We start from the raw sequence: 19,358 nt of genomic DNA, 5'->3' as shown, positions 1-19,358 counted from the left end.
CACGCGCAGAGACACAGCACGCACAGAGACACGGCACACACAGCATACACAGAGATACGGCACACACAGAGACACGGCACACACAGAGAGACGGCAGACACAGAGTTACGGCACACAAAGATACACGGCACACACAGAGATACGGCACACACAGAGATACGGCACACACAGAGATACAGCACATGCAGAGACACGGCACACACAGAGACACAGCACGCACAGAGACACGGCACGCATAGAGATACGGCACATGCAGAGACATGGCACACACAGAGACACGGCACGCACAGAGACACGGCACGCACAGAGACACGGCACGCATAAAGATACAGCACACACAGAGATACGGCACACGCAGAGACATGGCACGCGCAGAGACACGGCACGCGCAGAGACACAGCACGCATAGAGACACAGCACACACAGCACACACAGAGATACGGCACACACAGAGACACGGCACACACAGAGATACGGCAGACACAGAGTTACAGCACACACAGAGACACGGCACACACAGAGACACGGCACACACTGAGACACAGCACACACAGAGACACAGCACGCACAGAGACACGGCACGCATAGAGATACGGCACACGCAGAGACACGGCACACACAGAGACATGGCACGCACAGAAACACGGCATGCACAGAGACACGGCACACATAGCACACACAGAGACACGGCACGCACAGAGACACGGCACGCATAGAGATACGGCACGCACAGAGACACGGCACACACAGAGATACGGCACACACAGAGACACGGCACGCACAGAGACACGGCACACACAGAGATACGGCACACGCAGAGATACGGCACACGCAGAGACACGGCACGCGCAGAGACACGGCACGCGCAGAGGCACGGCACGCACAGAGACACGGCACGCATAGAGACACAGCACACACAGCACACACAGTGATACGGCACACACAGAGACACAAGACACACAGAGAGACGGCAGACACAGAGGTACGGCACACACAGAGACACGGCACACACAGAGATACGGCACACACAGAGAGACGGCACACACAGAGACACGGCACACGCAGAGACACGGCACGCACAGAGATACGGCACGCCCAGAGATACGGCAGGCACAGAGAAACGGCACGCACAGAGACAAGACACACACAGCACACACAGAGATACGGCACACAAAGAGAGACGGCACGTACAGAGACACGGCACGCACAGAGACATGGCACACGCAGAGATACAGCACACGCAGAGATACGGAACACACAGAGACACGGCACACACAGAGACATGGCACACGCAGAGAAATGGCACGCACAGAGACACGGCACGCACAGAGACACGGCACACACAGAGACATGGCACACACAGAGACACGGCACACACAGAGACACGTCACACACAGAGATATGGCATGCACAGAGACACGGCACGCACAGAGACACGGCACGCACAGCACACACAGAGTTACGGCACACACAGAGAGACGGCACACACAGAGAGACGGCACACACGGAGATACGGCACGCACAGAGACACGGCACGCACAGAGACATGGCACACGCAGAGACACAGCACGCACAGAGACACGGCACGCGCAGAGACACAGCACGCACAGAGACACGGCACACACAGCATACACAGAGATACGGCACACACAGAGACACGGCACACACAGAGATACGGCAGACACAGAGTTACGGCACACAAAGATACACGGCACACACAGAGATACGGCACACACAGAGATACAGCACATGCAGAGACACGGCACACACAGAGACACAGCACGCACAGAGACACGGCACGCATAGAGATACGGCACATGCAGAGACATGGCACACACAGAGACACGGCACGCACAGAGACACGGCACGCACAGAGACACGGCACGCATAGAGATACAGCACGCACAGAGATACGGCACAGGCAGAGACACGGCACACGCAGAGACACGGCACGCGCAGAGACACGGCACGCGCAGAGACACAGCACGCATAGAGACACAGCACACACAGCACACACAGAGATACGGCACACACAGAGACACGGCACACACAGAGATACGGCAGACACAGAGTTACAGCACACACAGAGACACGGCACACACAGAGACACGGCACACACAGAGACACAGCACACACAGAGACACAGCACGCACAGAGACACGGCACGCATAGAGATACGGCACACGCAGAGACACGGCACACACAGAGACACGGCACGCACAGAGACACGGCATGCACAGAGACACGGCACACATAGCACACACGGAGACACGGCACGCACAGAGACACGGCACGCATAGAGATACGGCACGCACAGAGACACGGCACGCATAGAGACACAGCACACACAGCACACACAGAGATATGGCACACACAGAGACACGGCACACACAGAGATACGGCAGACACAGAGTTACGGCACACACAGAGACACGGCACACACAGAGATACGGCACACACAGAGACACGGCACGCACAGCGACACGGCACACACAGAGATACGGCACACGCAGAGATACGGCACACGCAGAGACACGGCACGCGCAGAGACACGGCACGCGCAGAGGCACGGCACGCACAGAGACACGGCACGCATAGAGACACAGCACACACAGCACGCACAGAGACATGGCACACACAGAGACACGGCACACACAGAGACACGGCACACACAGAGATATGGCATGCACAGAGACACGGCACGCACAGAGACACGGCACGCACAGCACACACAGAGTTACGGCAACCACAGAGAGACGGCACACACAGAGATACGGCACGCACAGAGACACGGCACGCACAGAGACATGGCACACGCAGAGACACAGCACGCACAGAGACACGGCACGCGCAGAGACACAGCACGCACAGAGACACGGCACACACAGCATACACAGAGATACGGCACACACAGAGACACGGCACACACAGAGAGACGGCAGACACAGAGTTACGGCACACAAAGATACACGGCACACACAGAGATACAGCACATGCAGAGATACGGCACACACAGAGACACAGCACGCACAGAGACACGGCACGCATAGAGATACGGCACATGCAGAGACATGGCACACACAGAGACACGGCACGCACAGAGACACGGCACGCACAGAGACACGGCACGCATAGAGATACAGCACACACAGAGATACGGCACACGCAGAGACATGGCACGCGCAGAGACACGGCACGCGCAGAGACACAGCACGCGTAGAGACAAAGCACACACAGCACACACAGAGATACGGCACACACAGAGACACGGCACACACAGAGATACGGCAGACACAGAGTTACAGCACACACAGAGACACGGCACACACAGAGACACGGCACACACTGAGACACAGCACACACAGAGACACAGCACGCACAGAGACACGGCACGCATAGAGATACGGCACACGCAGAGACACGGCACACACAGAGACACGGCACGCACAGAGACACGGCATGCACAGAGACACGGCACACATAGCACACACAGAGACACGGCACGCACAGAGACACGGCACGCATAGAGATACGGCACACACAGAGACACGGCACGCATAGAGATACAGCACACACAGCACACACAGAGATACGGCACACACAGAGACACGGCACACACAGAGATACGGCAGACACAGAGTTACGGCACACACAGAGACACGGCACACACAGAGATATGGCACACACAGAGACACGGCACGCACAGAGACACGGCACGCACAGAGATACGGCACACGCAGAGATACGGCACACGCAGAGACACGGCACGCGCAGAGACACGGCACGCGCAGAGGCACGGCACGCACAGAGACACGGCACGCATAGAGACACAGCACACACAGTGATACGGCACACACAGAGACACGGGACACACAGAGATACGGCAGACACATAGGTACGGCACACACAGAGACACGGCACACACAGAGCTACGGCACACACAGAGAGACGGCACACACAGAGACACGGCACACGCAGAGACACGGCACGCACAGAGATACGGCACGCCCAGAATTACGGCACGCACAGAGAAACGGCACGCACAGAGACACGGCACACACAGCACACACAGAGATACGGCACACAAAGAGAGACGGCACGTACAGAGACACGGCACGCACAGAGACATGGCACACGCAGAGATACAGCACACGCAGAGATACGGAACACACAGAGACACGGCATACACAGAGACACGGCACACGCAGAGAAATGGCACGCACAGAGACACGGCACGCACAGAGACATGGCACACACAGAGACACGGCACACACAGAGACACGGCACACACAGAGATATGGCATGCACAGAGACACGGCACGCACAGAGACACGGCACGCCCAGAGATACGGCACGCACAGAGACATGGCATGCACAGAGACACGGCACACACAGCACACACAGAGATACGGCACACACAGAGAGACGGCACACACAGAGATACGGCACGCACAGAGATACGGCACGCCCAGAGATACGGCACGCACAGAGACACGGCATGCACAGAGACACGGCACACACAGCACACACAGAGATACGGCACACACAGAGAGACGGCACACACAGAGATACGGCACGTACAGAGACACGGCACGCACAGAGACATGGCACACACAGAGATACGGAACACACAGAGACACGGCACACACAGAGACACGGCACACGCAGAGAAATGGCACGCACAGAGACATGGCACGCACAGAGACATGGCACACACAGAGACACGGCACACACAGAGACACGGCACACACAGAGATATGGCATGCACAGAGACACGGCACGCACAGAGACACGGCACGCACAGCACACACAGAGTTACGGCACACACAGAGAGACGGCACACACGGAGATACGGCACGCACAGAGACACGGCACGCACAGAGACATGGCACACGCAGAGACACAGCACGCACAGAGACACGGCACGCGCAGAGACACAGCACGCACAGAGACACGGCACACACAGCATACACAGAGATACGGCACACACAGAGACACGGCACACACAGAGATACGGCACACACAGAGTTACGGCACACAAAGAGACACGGCACACACAGAGATACGGCACACACAGAGATACGGCACACACAGAGATACAGCACATGCAGAGACACGGCACACACAGAGACACAGCACGCACAGAGACACGGCACGCATAGAGATACGGCACATGCAGAGACATGGCACACACAGAGACACAGCACGCACAGAGACACGGCACGCACAGAGACACGGCACGCATAGAGATACAGCACACACAGAGATACGGCACACGCAGAGACACGGCACACGCAGAGACACGGCATGCGCAGAGACACGGCACGCGCAGAGACACAGCACGCATAGAGACACAGCACACACAGCACACACAGAGATACGGCACACACAGAGACACGGCACACACAGAGATACGGCAGACACAGAGTTACAGCACACACAGAGACACGGCACACACAGAGACACGGCACACACAGAGACACAGCACACACAGAGACACAGCACGCACAGAGACACGGCACGCATAGAGATACGGCACACGCAGAGACACGGCACACACAGAGACACGGCACGCACAGAGACACGGCATGCACAGATACACGGCACACATAGCACACACAGAGACACGGCACGCACAGAGACACGGCACGCATAGAGATACGGCACGCACAGAGACACGGCACGCATAGAGACACAGCACACACAGCACACACAGAGATACGGCACACACAGAGACACGGGACACACAGAGATACGGCAGACACATAGGTACGGCACACACAGAGACACGGCACACACAGAGCTACGGCACACACAGAGAGACGGCACACACAGAGACACGGCACACGCAGAGACACGGCACGCACAGAGATACGGCACGCCCAGAGATACGGCACGCACAGAGAAACGGCACGCACAGAGACACGGCACACACAGCACACACAGAGATACGGCACACAAAGAGAGACGGCACGTACAGAGACACGGCACGCACAGAGACATGGCACACGCAGAGATACAGCACACGCAGAGATACGGAATACACAGAGACACGGCATACACAGAGACACGGCACACGCAGAGAAATGGCACGCACAGAGACACGGCACGCACAGAGATATGGCACACACAGAGACACGGCACACACAGAGACACGGCACACACAGAGATACGGCATGCACAGAGACACGGCACGCACAGAGACACGGCACGCCCAGAGATACGGCACACACAGAGACACGGCATGCACAGAGACACGGCACACACAGCACACACAGAGATACGGCACACACAGAGAGACGGCACACACAGAGATACGGCACGCACAGAGATACGGCACGCCCAGAGATACGGCACGCACAGAGACACGGCATGCACAGAGACACGGCACACACAGCACACACAGAGATACGGCACACACAGAGAGACGGCACACACAGAGATACGGCACGTACAGAGACACGGCACGCACAGAGACATGGCACACACAGAGATACGGAACACACAGAGACACGGCACGCACAGAGACACGGCACATGCAGAGAAATGGCACGCACAGAGACATGGCACGCACAGAGACATGGCACACACAGAGACACGGCACACACAGAGACACGGCACACACAGAGATATGGCATGCACAGAGACACGGCACGCACAGAGACACGGCACGCACAGCACACACAGAGTTACGGCACACACAGAGAGACGGCACACACGGAGATACGGCACGCACAGAGACACGGCACGCACAGAGACATGGCACACGCAGAGACACAGCACGCACAGAGACACGGCACGCGCAGAGACACAGCACGCACAGAGACACGGCACACACAGCATACACAGAGATACGGCACACACAGAGACACGGCACACACAGAGATACGGCAGACACAGAGTTACGGCACACAAAGAGACACGGCACACACAGAGATACGGCACACACAGAGATACGGCACACACAGAGATACAGCACATGCAGAGACACGGCACACACAGAGACACAGCACGCACAGAGACACGGCACGCATAGAGATACGGCACATGCAGAGACATGGCACACACAGAGACACAGCACGCACAGAGACACGGCACGCACAGAGACACGGCACGCATAGAGATACAGCACACACAGAGATACGGCACACGCAGAGACACGGCACACGCAGAGACACGGCACGCGCAGAGACACGGCACGCGCAGAGACACAGCACGCATAGAGACACAGCACACACAGCACACACAGAGATACGGCACACACAGAGACACGGCACACACAGAGATACGGCAGACACAGAGTTACAGCACACACAGAGACACGGCACACACAGAGACACGGCACACACAGAGACACAGCACACACAGAGACACAGCACGCACAGAGACACGGCACGCATAGAGATACGGCACACGCAGAGACACGGCACACACAGAGACACGGCACACACAGAGACACGGCATGCACAGATACACAGCACACATAGCACACACAGAGACACGGCACGCACAGAGACACGGCACGCATAGAGATACGGCACGCACAGAGACACGGCACGCATAGAGACACAGCACACACAGCACACACAGAGATACGGCACACACAGAGACACGGCACACACAGAGATACGGCAGACACAGAGTTACGGCACACACAGAGACACGGCACACACAGAGATACGGCACACACAGAGACACGGCACGCACAGAGACACGGCACACACAGAGATACGGCACACGCAGAGATACGGCACACGCAGAGACACGGCACGCGCAGAGACACGGCACGCGCAGAGGCACGGCACGCACAGAGACACGGCACGCATAGAGACACAGCACACACAGCACACACAGTGATACGGCACACACAGAGACACGGGACACACAGAGATACGGCAGACACAGAGGTACGGCACACACAGAGACACGGCACACACAGAGATACTGCACACACAGAGAGACGGCACACACAGAGACACGGCACACGCAGAGACACGGCACGCACAGAGATACTGCACGCCCAGAGATACGGCACGCACAGAGAAACGGCACGCACAGAGACACGGCACACACAGCACACACAGAGATACGGCACACAAAGAGAGACGGCACGTACAGAGACACGGCACGCACAGAGACATGGCACACGCAGAGATACAGCACACGCAGAGAAATGGCACACACAGAGACACGCCACGCACAGAGACACGGCACACACAGAGACACGGCACGCACACAGACACGGCACGCACAGCACACACAGAGATACCGCACACACACAGAGACGGCACACACAGAGACATGGCACACGCAGAGACACAGCACACACAGAGACACGGCACACACAGAGACACGGCACACACAGAGATATGGCACACACAGAGATACGGCACGCACAGAGACACGGCATGCGCAGAGACACGGCACGCGCAGAGACACGGCACGCGCAGAAACACGGCACGCGCAGAGACACGGCATGCACAGAGACACGGCACACAGCACACACAGAGATACGGCACACACAGAGACACGGCACACACAGAGATACGGCACACACAGAGATACGGCAGACACAGAGATACGGCAGACACAGAGTTACGGCACACACAGAGATACGGCACACACAGAGATACGGCACACGCAGAGTCACGGCACACACGCAGACACAGCACGCACAGAGACACGGCACGCATAGAGATACGGCACATGCAGAGACACCGCACGCACAGAGACACGGCACACGCAGAGACACGGCACGCGCAGTGACACGGCACGCGCAGAGACACGGCACGCACAGAGACACGGCACGCATAGAGACACAGCACACACAGCACACACAGAGACACAGCACGCACAGAGACACGGCACGCATAGAGATACGGCACACACAGAGACACGGCACGCACAGAGACACGGTATGCACAGAGACACGGCACACATAGCACACACAGAGATACGGCACACACAGAGAGACAGCACACACAGAGACACAGCACACACAGAGATATGGCGCGCACAGAGATACAGCACACACAGAGATACAGCACACATAGAGATACAACACACATAGAGATATGGCAGCTGGAAAATTTTCCAGCTTGGGTTTATAAACAGTGGCTGGGATTTTATGGGTCCTGCGGTGTTCCCGATAGTGAGACTGGAAGTTGGTGTAACTTCCGCTTCTGCCATTTTTCTCGTTTCACAAGCGATTTAAACCTAAATGAACTCTGCGGCGACGGGCACAGGGGACACGACGGATTATGTGGTTTATGGAGATTATGGGGATGGTCTATCATTGGTGGAATCACTGTCACTGGGCCAAAAGCACCATGATTGCCACGGCGATAAAACATTGTGTTTGCAGCCTCAAAGATCAGCAGCTTTCCTGTCATGTAAGTCTCTGCACTGGAACCTGAAGTAAAGCTTGCATTTAATTCAAAATGCTTTTGCCTCCCTTAATTTTTATAATCCAGCACCAACTTCATATTATTTATTTCTTTTGCAGCAAAAGCAAAGCAGATGTCAGCCAGCAGGCAGTGTCCCCGCCCATGGTTCAGTGATGTCACCCTGCAGGTTCTCCTCCAGGCCATCAGGGAAAGGCAGGACGTCCACTTCCCTGCAGATGGAGTCAGAAGACCCTCCCACCTGACCAAGGCAGCCTGGGTGGAGGTAGCAGAGGAGATCTCGAGCCGTGGGGTGACACAGAGAACCTGGGTTCAGTGTTCCAAACGTAACAATGACTTGCTCGGATTGGTGAGGGTAAGTGGTCTTGGCAAAGCTGTTTCATTGTTTTTCTCCCTGACTCCATCTCTTTAAGACAGAGGGCAGACAAGGAATGCAGTGGAATGTGTGAACAGCCTTGGTGACGTACACTAAACGATTGTGCGCAAAGGTGACGATTGGCATTGTTGATGTGCTTGGATGTGTTGTGTGAAAGTTAGTCCTGAACGAGTGATGTTTACAATGGTTGTGATGCATCTTTTGACATGTCATTATTTCTGCACTGTCTCCTGCAGGATAAACGCACCCACAACCAGCGAGTGGGCAAAGACAGGTGGAGATGTTCCAGACATCAGAGTCCAGACAGCGGCTGAAGAGGAGACTGTAGAAATTGCGAGAGGACGGAGGCAGGGCAATTTCAGATGGTGAGGCAAGGTCCTCAGTAAAGATGAAATGTCATCTTCAGTCTTGCAGCCGTATGTGTACAGTAAAGGGAAGTGTGTGAACTCATACTCAGCTGGTGATTAATGTGCCTCTGTTTGTGTCTCCACTGCAGGTGTCCACACTCGAGTAGCAGAACGCTACGAGGCCCAAGACTCCTCCTCTGGAGAGGAAGAAGAAGCCAATTCCCCAGACGGTGCACCATCACCTGCCTCTTCTCCCACCTCCGCCAGCGCAGATACATCCACACGGTCTGCGGGGGATTTAAGATTAGAATCTGGGTCACAATCTGGTGTGCACGACACAGACACGTCCCAGCAGCTGATGGAGCATGTGTCAGCCGGGTCCCCTGACAATCGGAGGACTGCTGGGGATCAGGCCCCTGCTCAGCCCCTCGCTCACGGTGGTCCTTTGACTGTTGCTATGAGAAGTCTGCTGGATGTGCAGCAAAGCCATGTGGGAAATATGTCGGAGATGCCTGAGGTCATGTGTGGCTTTGCGCGTGTCATGGTGGAGTCCATGCTAGCCATGACGTCTGCCACCTAACTTTTCCACCTAACTTTGTATTGTCAGCACACTCGATCATTCGACTCGATCCCTTCATCTAAACCATTGATATGGATTGTAAATGTGCAGCAGCTCGAGCTCCGGGTTGTGGAACTTGAACAACAGCTGGTGTCACTGTGCGTATCCGTGAGGATGAGAGCTTCTTGGATAACACGTTTATCGATGTGGTCACCCCACAGCTTTAGAGTAGGCAGGGAGAGAGGGAATGGGTGACCATCAGGCAGCCAACAAGAAACAGGCAGGTAGTGCAGGAGACCCCTGAGTGTGTCTCACTCTCCAACAGGTATTCAGTACTGAATACTGAGGAAGGTGATGGTTCACCTGGGGAGTGCAGCCAGAGACAAGGCCATGGCACCATGGATGGTTCAGCTGCACGGGGGAGGGGCACAAGGAAGACTGGAAGAGCCAGAGTGACAGGAGATTCGATAGTTAGGGGAATTGACAGGCATTTCTGCAGCCGCAGACGTGAATCCAGAATGGTGTTCACTCCCCTGTAAGATAAAGTTCACCGACACTGTCCTGCTACCATTCACCAGTTAGAGAAACAGCTGGGAAAACAAACTGCAATTGTAGTGGCAGTAACCATGGGAGACCTTTACCCAGATTATGGGCTGGAATTTGATGAATTTTGTGAAAATTAATCTCCTCCCCAGCCTCTCCTTCTGTGTCAGGTCCTCTGCCCTATTTCAATAGTAACAAAGAGGAAATCCCAAAAATCCCCTGTGAAGAGAAAGCTCCACTTGATTTCCCAAATACAGAAAACCCAGTTAGTGTCTGAATTAGAACTCAAGTGGTTCCTAATAGTCCAGCTGTGGGACTGGGAGAAAATCCCCCAAATCCACTACCGGGAAATGGGAATGAGGGGCAAGGAGCAATTCCGCCAGGGTCCTGTGGATGATCCCAACCCTTAGACTATTCCAAACTACAGGCATGTGTTTAACAATTAGGACCAATCAACCCACAAACATGTCCCAAAGACCTAAGACAGCACTTGTAGGTGTTTCAGAATTACCACCCAGTCTCGAAGACAGTGATATGAAGAACGTTATCTTGTCCACTCTTACCTCAGATTAGTGAGGTAATCTTCCTTTTATTGTTTTTAACTGGGATACTGCCCTGAATGATATGATCATTGCTTTGAGAATAGATAACATAGACCGGGGGGAAAAGATATATCAAACTAAACAGGGCCCTCATGAAAGCCCCACTGTATTCGGTGACTGACTATACATTATTTATGAGATGTTACAGGGAAATCCCAATGGTAAGACTCTGAATGGAAAAGATGAAGACACTTTTAAAAAAGTATATCTGAAAAATATACAGCCTGCCTTACAAACAGCCCGAGGTCATACTGTTAGTCACAACTCACTCTGGACTGATCTACGTGAAGCAAACACTGCTTGGATGTATGATAAAAGCCAGAGCCAGGATTCCCAGAAAGGGAAACCCATCCAAATAGTAGAAAGACCCCGCGCCCTTCCGTCTGCACCACACCTTAAACAGTCAGCAGTGTGCTATAATTCTGTCAAACTGGAGCAATAAACAGTCGGGAACCGGGGTGGGAGATTTAACAATGATCAAATCCACCCCCTTAGACCTCACACCTGTCCAGTACTATAGAAACTAAAATAGATGCATTGGACGCTAATTTGTAAAAAATGTCTGTTATTATACAGGCCTTGGTAACCACCCAAACATCAGGACGTCCCGTGGCACAAAACAGGAGTGCACTTCGGGTTCACCACCTGCAAGTTCCCCTCCAAGTCACACACCATCCTGACTTGGAACTATATCACCGTTACTTCAATGTCGCTGGGTCAAAATCCTGGAACTGCCTCCCTAACAGAACTGTGGGTATACCTACCCTAAATGGACTGCAGTGGTTCAAGAAAACAGCTCACCACCACCTTCTCAAGGGCAATTAGGGATGGGCAATAAATGCTGGCCTGGCCAGCGACGCCCACATCCCATGCATTAATAAAAAAAACCTCTGACACTTCGCATGGGACTGGAAACCCTGACTGACGGGGTCTGGCCCCGCCAGCCTGGTCTGAGGTGGGGTTCAGACGAGACGGTCACGGTCGACTGGTTGTTTCCACTTTGCTGCCTGGGGTCAGACAGTAAAATATGCCGATAGACACTAGTTCATCTGTCACAATTTTACACACCCCACACCCTCACACCATTTTGTGGCAGGGAAAAGCTGCTTCACTATCACTGGTGTTACAGGCACTAAAGTTTCAGCTTACCCCGGAGATAGTATCAGTTTTACTTTGGGCACGATCCCAGTATAGATTGTCAAACTGTGTATATGTATATGACCAATGAAAAGGGAATTTTGGACAGTGATCCTCTCCACACACTGACAGCTATTGTGGATTACAATCCAAACTGTTTATGGGTTAGTTCAGGATCAGGGGACATTGTACAAATTTCAGACACTCACTCAGCATTTGCCATTAAACAGCCTGAACCCATTGCTTTACTGACTCACTCACTGCCTGCTGTTAATGCTTTAATCACTGATCATGTAGCAGCTTTTGCTGAGTCTAAACACGATTGTGGAAGGATGTCTGGTGAAATTCAAATTAATGGCCCGCCCCATCGCTCCTGTAAACAGTATCCTATTCCGAGGGAGAGTATTCCGTGTTTGAGAACAGTCATTGTCTCATTGGAAAAACAGGGGATATTACATAAAGGATCTTTCACTACTAACTCTCCTATACGGCCTGTTAGGAAGACAGATGATTCATGGAGATTTACTATCGACTATTGAACATTAAACAAAGCTTCCCCACGACAGAACCCGCCCGTTAGTCAGGCTCCTTGTCTGTTAACATCTGTCCCTCCCAAAGCTACTGTTTTCTCTACACTTGACACAGTAAATGGTTTTTGGAGTATCCCAGTTGCTCAGGTGGACCAGTATAAATTCACTTTTACATTAGAGGGGCAAGGGTCTACTTTTACATATCTACCACAAGACTTCCAGAACTCACTGTCAATATTCCACCAGCATATGGTACAAACTGTGAAGGTATTTTCAAAACCATCGGTTCTCCTCCAATATGTAGACGACCTCCTCCTTGTTACAGAAGCTGTCGAAGAGCATTTGTTGCTTTGAAATGAACTTTTTGATCTGTTACAGAAAGTGGGATTGAAGGTGAACCTGAAAAAGGTTCAGTTGGTGCAGAGTGAAGTCACCTTATTGGAGATAAAAATCTCTGCGATGGGACTCAGTCCGGATCAGCATCAGGTCAAAGTTATTCAGAGACTCCCATTGCCTGTATTGAAGACGGCATTGCCATCCTTTTTGGGGTCGGGAGGATATCAGAGAAGTTTTATCCTGAACTTTGCAGATTTGGCCAAGCCACTGTATGAACTATTGAAAGGTGATGAGGAAGATATTCGGCCAGCAGGGGGTGATAGTCACACAGAATCAGTGAATGTCTTAAAACAGGCAGCAATGCAGGTTACTATCCTGATCACCCCAGACTCTAACAGGCCTTTCTCCCTGGAAGTTAGTTCCACCCCTTCCAGCCTGACAGCAGTTTTAAGTCAGGAACAGCAGATAAATGGCACATTGCACCCGATTGCATCTGCCTCCTGTATTTTGAGAGGAACAGAGAATATATACTCAGCCTGTGAACGTCACCCACTCACTACCTTCTGGACAGTCACTTTACTGACATCACCAGACTACAGAAAGTGATTTTACATTCACCGCACACACTCCTTAATCTTCTATTAAAACCAAGTGATACTAAAGTGTCTTCTCAATGGATCAGCAAATGGACACTTGAGTTACTGCAGCGAGACTTGGACATCACCCCCACATGAACAACTCCTTTTCCCCAGATGTTTGCTTATGAGGGAAGTCCACACCAGTGTCCATTACCTGTGGTGGAGATGGAATTAAACCCGGTAAAAGCCTGGATTATTCCGGAATCCCGGAACATGTATGTGGACGGCTCGTCCCTTCTACATTGACGGCCATCCCAAAACCGGTATGTCATAGTTCACAGAGATGCTCCTGATTGGACAATGGGATTTCCAAGTTCCCACCCATTCATGTCAACAATCAGAGCTGATAGCTGTCATCCTCACTGTCCATTACACAGCATAGTAAACAATTAATATTTGGTCTGATAGTTACAATGGAGTAACGGCCTGTTACATTCTGGTCTCCTCCGTAATCTATGGGAAGTTCTCCAGGAACAAGTCCCCCCCGTCATGTAGGAAAGGTAACAGCCCATCGGAAAGATTCATTACCAAACAGCCAGGGTAATAATGCAGCCGACTGGCTTGTTTAGGAATCCACAGAGAATGGATTATCATTATCAGGGTGAATGATGGATAAATCCAGATCCCAGGTACCTGTTGTAACAGTCGCTACTAAAACAAAAACCATCAATTTGACAGAACTCCAAACTTTGTTCACTCCATATGGTCAGGTCACAGAATGGCACCAACAGTGGTGTCCACTACCACAGTCCACCTGCTGGGCAAACTCCACAGTGATTCAGAACCACAATAAAGGAAGCCCCTCCCTGTTAATGATTAAAAATAAGGATGATGCTTTGGTAGTTTACATTCCTCCTCAACTTAAAGAGGAGATATTAGTCCTCTTTCATTCTCACCCAACAGCTGGACATTACTCAGCTGATATTACACTACAAAAGCTAACCTGTGCCTGTTGGTTCTGGAAATGGAACAGCATGTAGAACAATATGTCAATAGATGCCGACTGTGTTTACAAATTAATCCTCCTTCCTGTTCTAATCACACCCTAACACTGGTCACAATCTCCTCCTGATGGCCCATGGACACACTTACAGATTGATTTTATTGGTCCCTTTACAAAGTCTCAGGGAATCCATGAGTATGGTCTTGTGGAGGTGGATCAATTTACAAAATGGATAGAGGCCTTCCCAACCAGGAACAATAAATCACGTACGGCAACAAGAATCATTTTGAGTGATGTGTTCTGTCGGTGGGGAATACTGATACAGGTGAACAAAGAACAAAGAACAAAGAAAATTACAGCACAGGAACAGGCCCTTCCGCCCTCCAAGCCTACGCCGATCCAGATCCTCTATCTAAACATGTCGCCTATTTTCTAAGGGTCTGTATCTCTTTGCTTCCTGCCCATTCATATATCTGTCTAGATACATCTTAAAAGACGCTATCGTGCCTGCGTCTACCACCTCCGCTGGCAACGTGTTCCAGGCACCCACCACCCTCTGCGTAAAGAACTTTCCACGCATATCCCCCCTAAACTTTTCCCCTCTCACTTTGAACTTGTGACCCTTAGTAATTGAATCCCCCACTCTGGGAAAAAGCTTCTTGCTATCCACCCTGTCTATACCTCTCATGATTATGTACACCTCAATCAGGTCCCCCCTCAACCTCCATCTTTCTAATGAAAATAATCCTAATCTACTCAACCTCTCTTCATAGCTAGCGCCCTCCATACCAGGCAACATCCTGGTGAACCTCCTCTGCACCCTCTCCAAAGCATCTACATCCTTTAGGTAATGTAGCGACCAGAACTGCACGCAGTATTCCAAATGTGGCCGAACCAAAGTCTTATACAACTGTAACATGACCTGCCAACCCTTGTACTCAATACCCTGTCCGATGAAGGAAAGCATGCCGTATGCCTTCTTGACCACTCTATTGACCTGCGTTGCCACCTTCAGGGAACAATGGACCTGAACACCCAAATCTCTCTGCACATCAATTTTCCCCAGGACTTTTCCATTTACTGTATAGTTCACTCTTGAATTGGATCTTCCAAAATGCATCACCTCGCATTTGCCCTGATTGAACTCCATCTGCCATTTCTCTGCCTAACTCTCCAATCTATTTATATTCTGCTGTATTCTCTGACAGTCCCCTTCACTATCTGCTACTCCACCAATCTTAGTGTCGTCTGCAAACTTGCTCATCAGACCACCTATACTTTCCTCCAAATCATTTATGTATATCACAAACAACAGTGGTCCCAGCACGGATCCCTGTGGAACACCACTGGTCACACGTCTCCATTTTGAGAAACTCCCTTCCACTGCTACTCTCTGTCTCCTGTTGCCCAGCCAGTTCTTTATCCATCTAGCTAGTACACCCTGGACCCCATGCGACTTCACTTTCTCCATCAGCCTACCATGGGGAACCTTATCAAACGCCTTACTGAAGTCCATGTATCTGACATCTACAGCCCTTCCCTCATCAATCAACTTTGTCACTTCCTCAAAGGTGGATAGTGACCAGGATCCACACTTTACTGGGAAATTTTTGCTCCCTGCAGGACATGCTCTAAATAAGGCAGAAATTGCATATTGCTCACCACCAACAACCATCAGGGATTGTGGAAAGAGGTAATCATACTTTGAAAACCATCTTCACAACTTGTGTACAGAACACCCCACTCAATGTGCTGACATGATGCCTCTATATTTGATGACAATACGTTCCACCCCTCACAAGGCAATGGGGATTAGTCCATATGAGGCTATGACTGGGAGAGAAATGCAGATACCGGGACACGTAACTCTGGAGAATAGAACGCCATTAAAACTACAGCCGTGTAGTCAGACATGATTGCAGACAATGATAGACCATGTGGAAAAAGTGAACAGACTGGTGGCAGAAAACCTGGGAAGGTCACAAAATCAAGTTAAACAATGTTTCGACAAGGAAGTCAAACCTTTCGAATATGGGGTTAGAGACCAAGTAATGTTACAACATTTCTCCCCTAAAAAACACTCTTTTGATGTTAAATGGGTCTTCCCCCACACTGTAATTGACACATTAAACCCAGCTGTATACTTATTGAACATGTCACACAGACAAAAAAACAAACAAAATTGAGGTGGTTCCACATTAATCAGATGAAAACAGTTAAGGATTAAGATGTTACGTTTGCTCTACGTACAGGTGTAAATGTGGACCTGCATGTTTGTATTGATACTTGGAAAGATGGTGAATGCAATAAACACAATGATAACATTCAGAACCATTATTACTTGCTGTACTCTGGACAAAGGAGGTGAATGTGTCCCACTGGTAATCTATGGATCAGAACCTCAGATTTTTGGAGAACACTAAAAGGTCAATGAGACACAATAACTCATACACAACATATGAGGGGGATGAGGCTGTGTAAGAGTTTCCATGTGGGAAATAAAAGAGGGATATGGAGTGTGTATTCAGTGCAAGGTAAAAGACAGCGGAGGCAGATCGTGTGGAAATTTCAGGTAAAGAATAAAGAGACTTGGGAGGAAGTAAAAGAATCAAACCAAGGCCCAGTGATATCAGAGAGTGAAGGACACATCCAATTGTGTTGGCCTCAATGGTGGAAGAGACACAAAGGGAATACTCTTGTATTGGGTCTAATGTCAGGTCCAATAATGGAAATTGGGGCAATGAACCCCTTTTAGTCACTTTTAAGTGATGGAGAAGATATAACTACCCAGAGGAAGCATAGGTAGAGTCAAGATAAGATTCAAGGATCCAATAACCGGATACACCAAGACCGACAGGTACCTCCACAGTGTTATGCTTATACCATGTGAGAAGGAGGATAACTCAGATGCTTGGGATCAAGGACAAGACGGACAATGTACTCAATTAGAGGCAGGACCTGGAAATGGCCTTGTAATTATCCCTACCCACAAAGCAGTATATCACCAGGTAATATCAGAAGTGGTGCCTGTCACTTTAAACTTAACCGATTTAGTATTGTCTGAATGGTGTCCCAACAAAACAATACAATTAACTCAAGGGATGATACAGCAGGTTTTCAACCAATACTGGGAAAGGCTATTTTGTGTATATGTGTAGAGGACGTACAGAATGCACTCCTCTGGGAGAACAAAACTAGAAATGAAATGAGTCAAACAAGAAGGTGAAAGAGAGGCTTGATAAATGCTGGATTCACTGGTTTTAATACAGCCACCTCAGTGATTAACTCTATGGATTAGGCAGCTTCACAGATACAGTTACAAACAGGATGAGAGAAATTGAAAAATATGCTGAGTAAAGAAACTGGCATAGAACATGAAGAGCTGGGAGAGGATCAGATAATGGTCGTGCATCTATGAGACACTATACACGAGTTAGAAAATCATGCAAAAAAGATTAATGGCCTTATCAGAGAGGACAGAAAGGCCTCTGACCAGGAGGCTCATAATGACGTATGTGTCGTTGGAAGAACAGTTCAGAGACAACCTCGAACAGGGTTGTCCAACATCTATCCCACAGGCCAGAATCCGACCCACCAAATGTTTCCATTCGGCCTGCGGATTTAATCTGTTCCCAGGGCCGTTCCTCATCCTCACCCAGACTGGAGATGGGAAATTTCCCTTTGTCTTCTTACAGAGCGGCCTTTTGAAAAACATCACTGTCAGATTCCCGGCAGATTCTCACTTCTTTTTTTCAAAAAGCCTGCCGGAATGCCCCGAGTCTGTTGGGATTCCACTGTTCCCAGTGTCAGCAGCTGTCGGCTGTGAAACTGACGACGATATTTTTACAACAACTGACCAATCATCTGCTAAGTGTTCCACTCTGCATATGTGAGAGAGAGAGGTGGGAGAGAGGGGGGAGAGAGACAGAGAGAAATGGGAAGA

General features: G+C 51.1%; 1 protein-coding gene across 1 annotated transcript in view; it reads right to left on the bottom strand.

Annotated features, from left to right (window-relative positions):
- Positions 1-19,358, bottom strand: part of LOC137345914 (butyrophilin subfamily 3 member A1-like) — a 195,891-nt gene that overhangs the window by 105,312 nt on the left and 71,221 nt on the right. The window lies entirely within an intron of this gene.

The sequence above is a fragment of the Heterodontus francisci genome, chromosome 29 (genome assembly GCF_036365525.1).
Source record: "Heterodontus francisci isolate sHetFra1 chromosome 29, sHetFra1.hap1, whole genome shotgun sequence".
Classification (NCBI taxonomy): Eukaryota; Metazoa; Chordata; class Chondrichthyes; order Heterodontiformes; family Heterodontidae; genus Heterodontus; species Heterodontus francisci.
The sequence above is the reverse complement of the archived record's forward strand: the minus strand, read 5'-3'. Positions and strand labels throughout refer to the sequence as shown.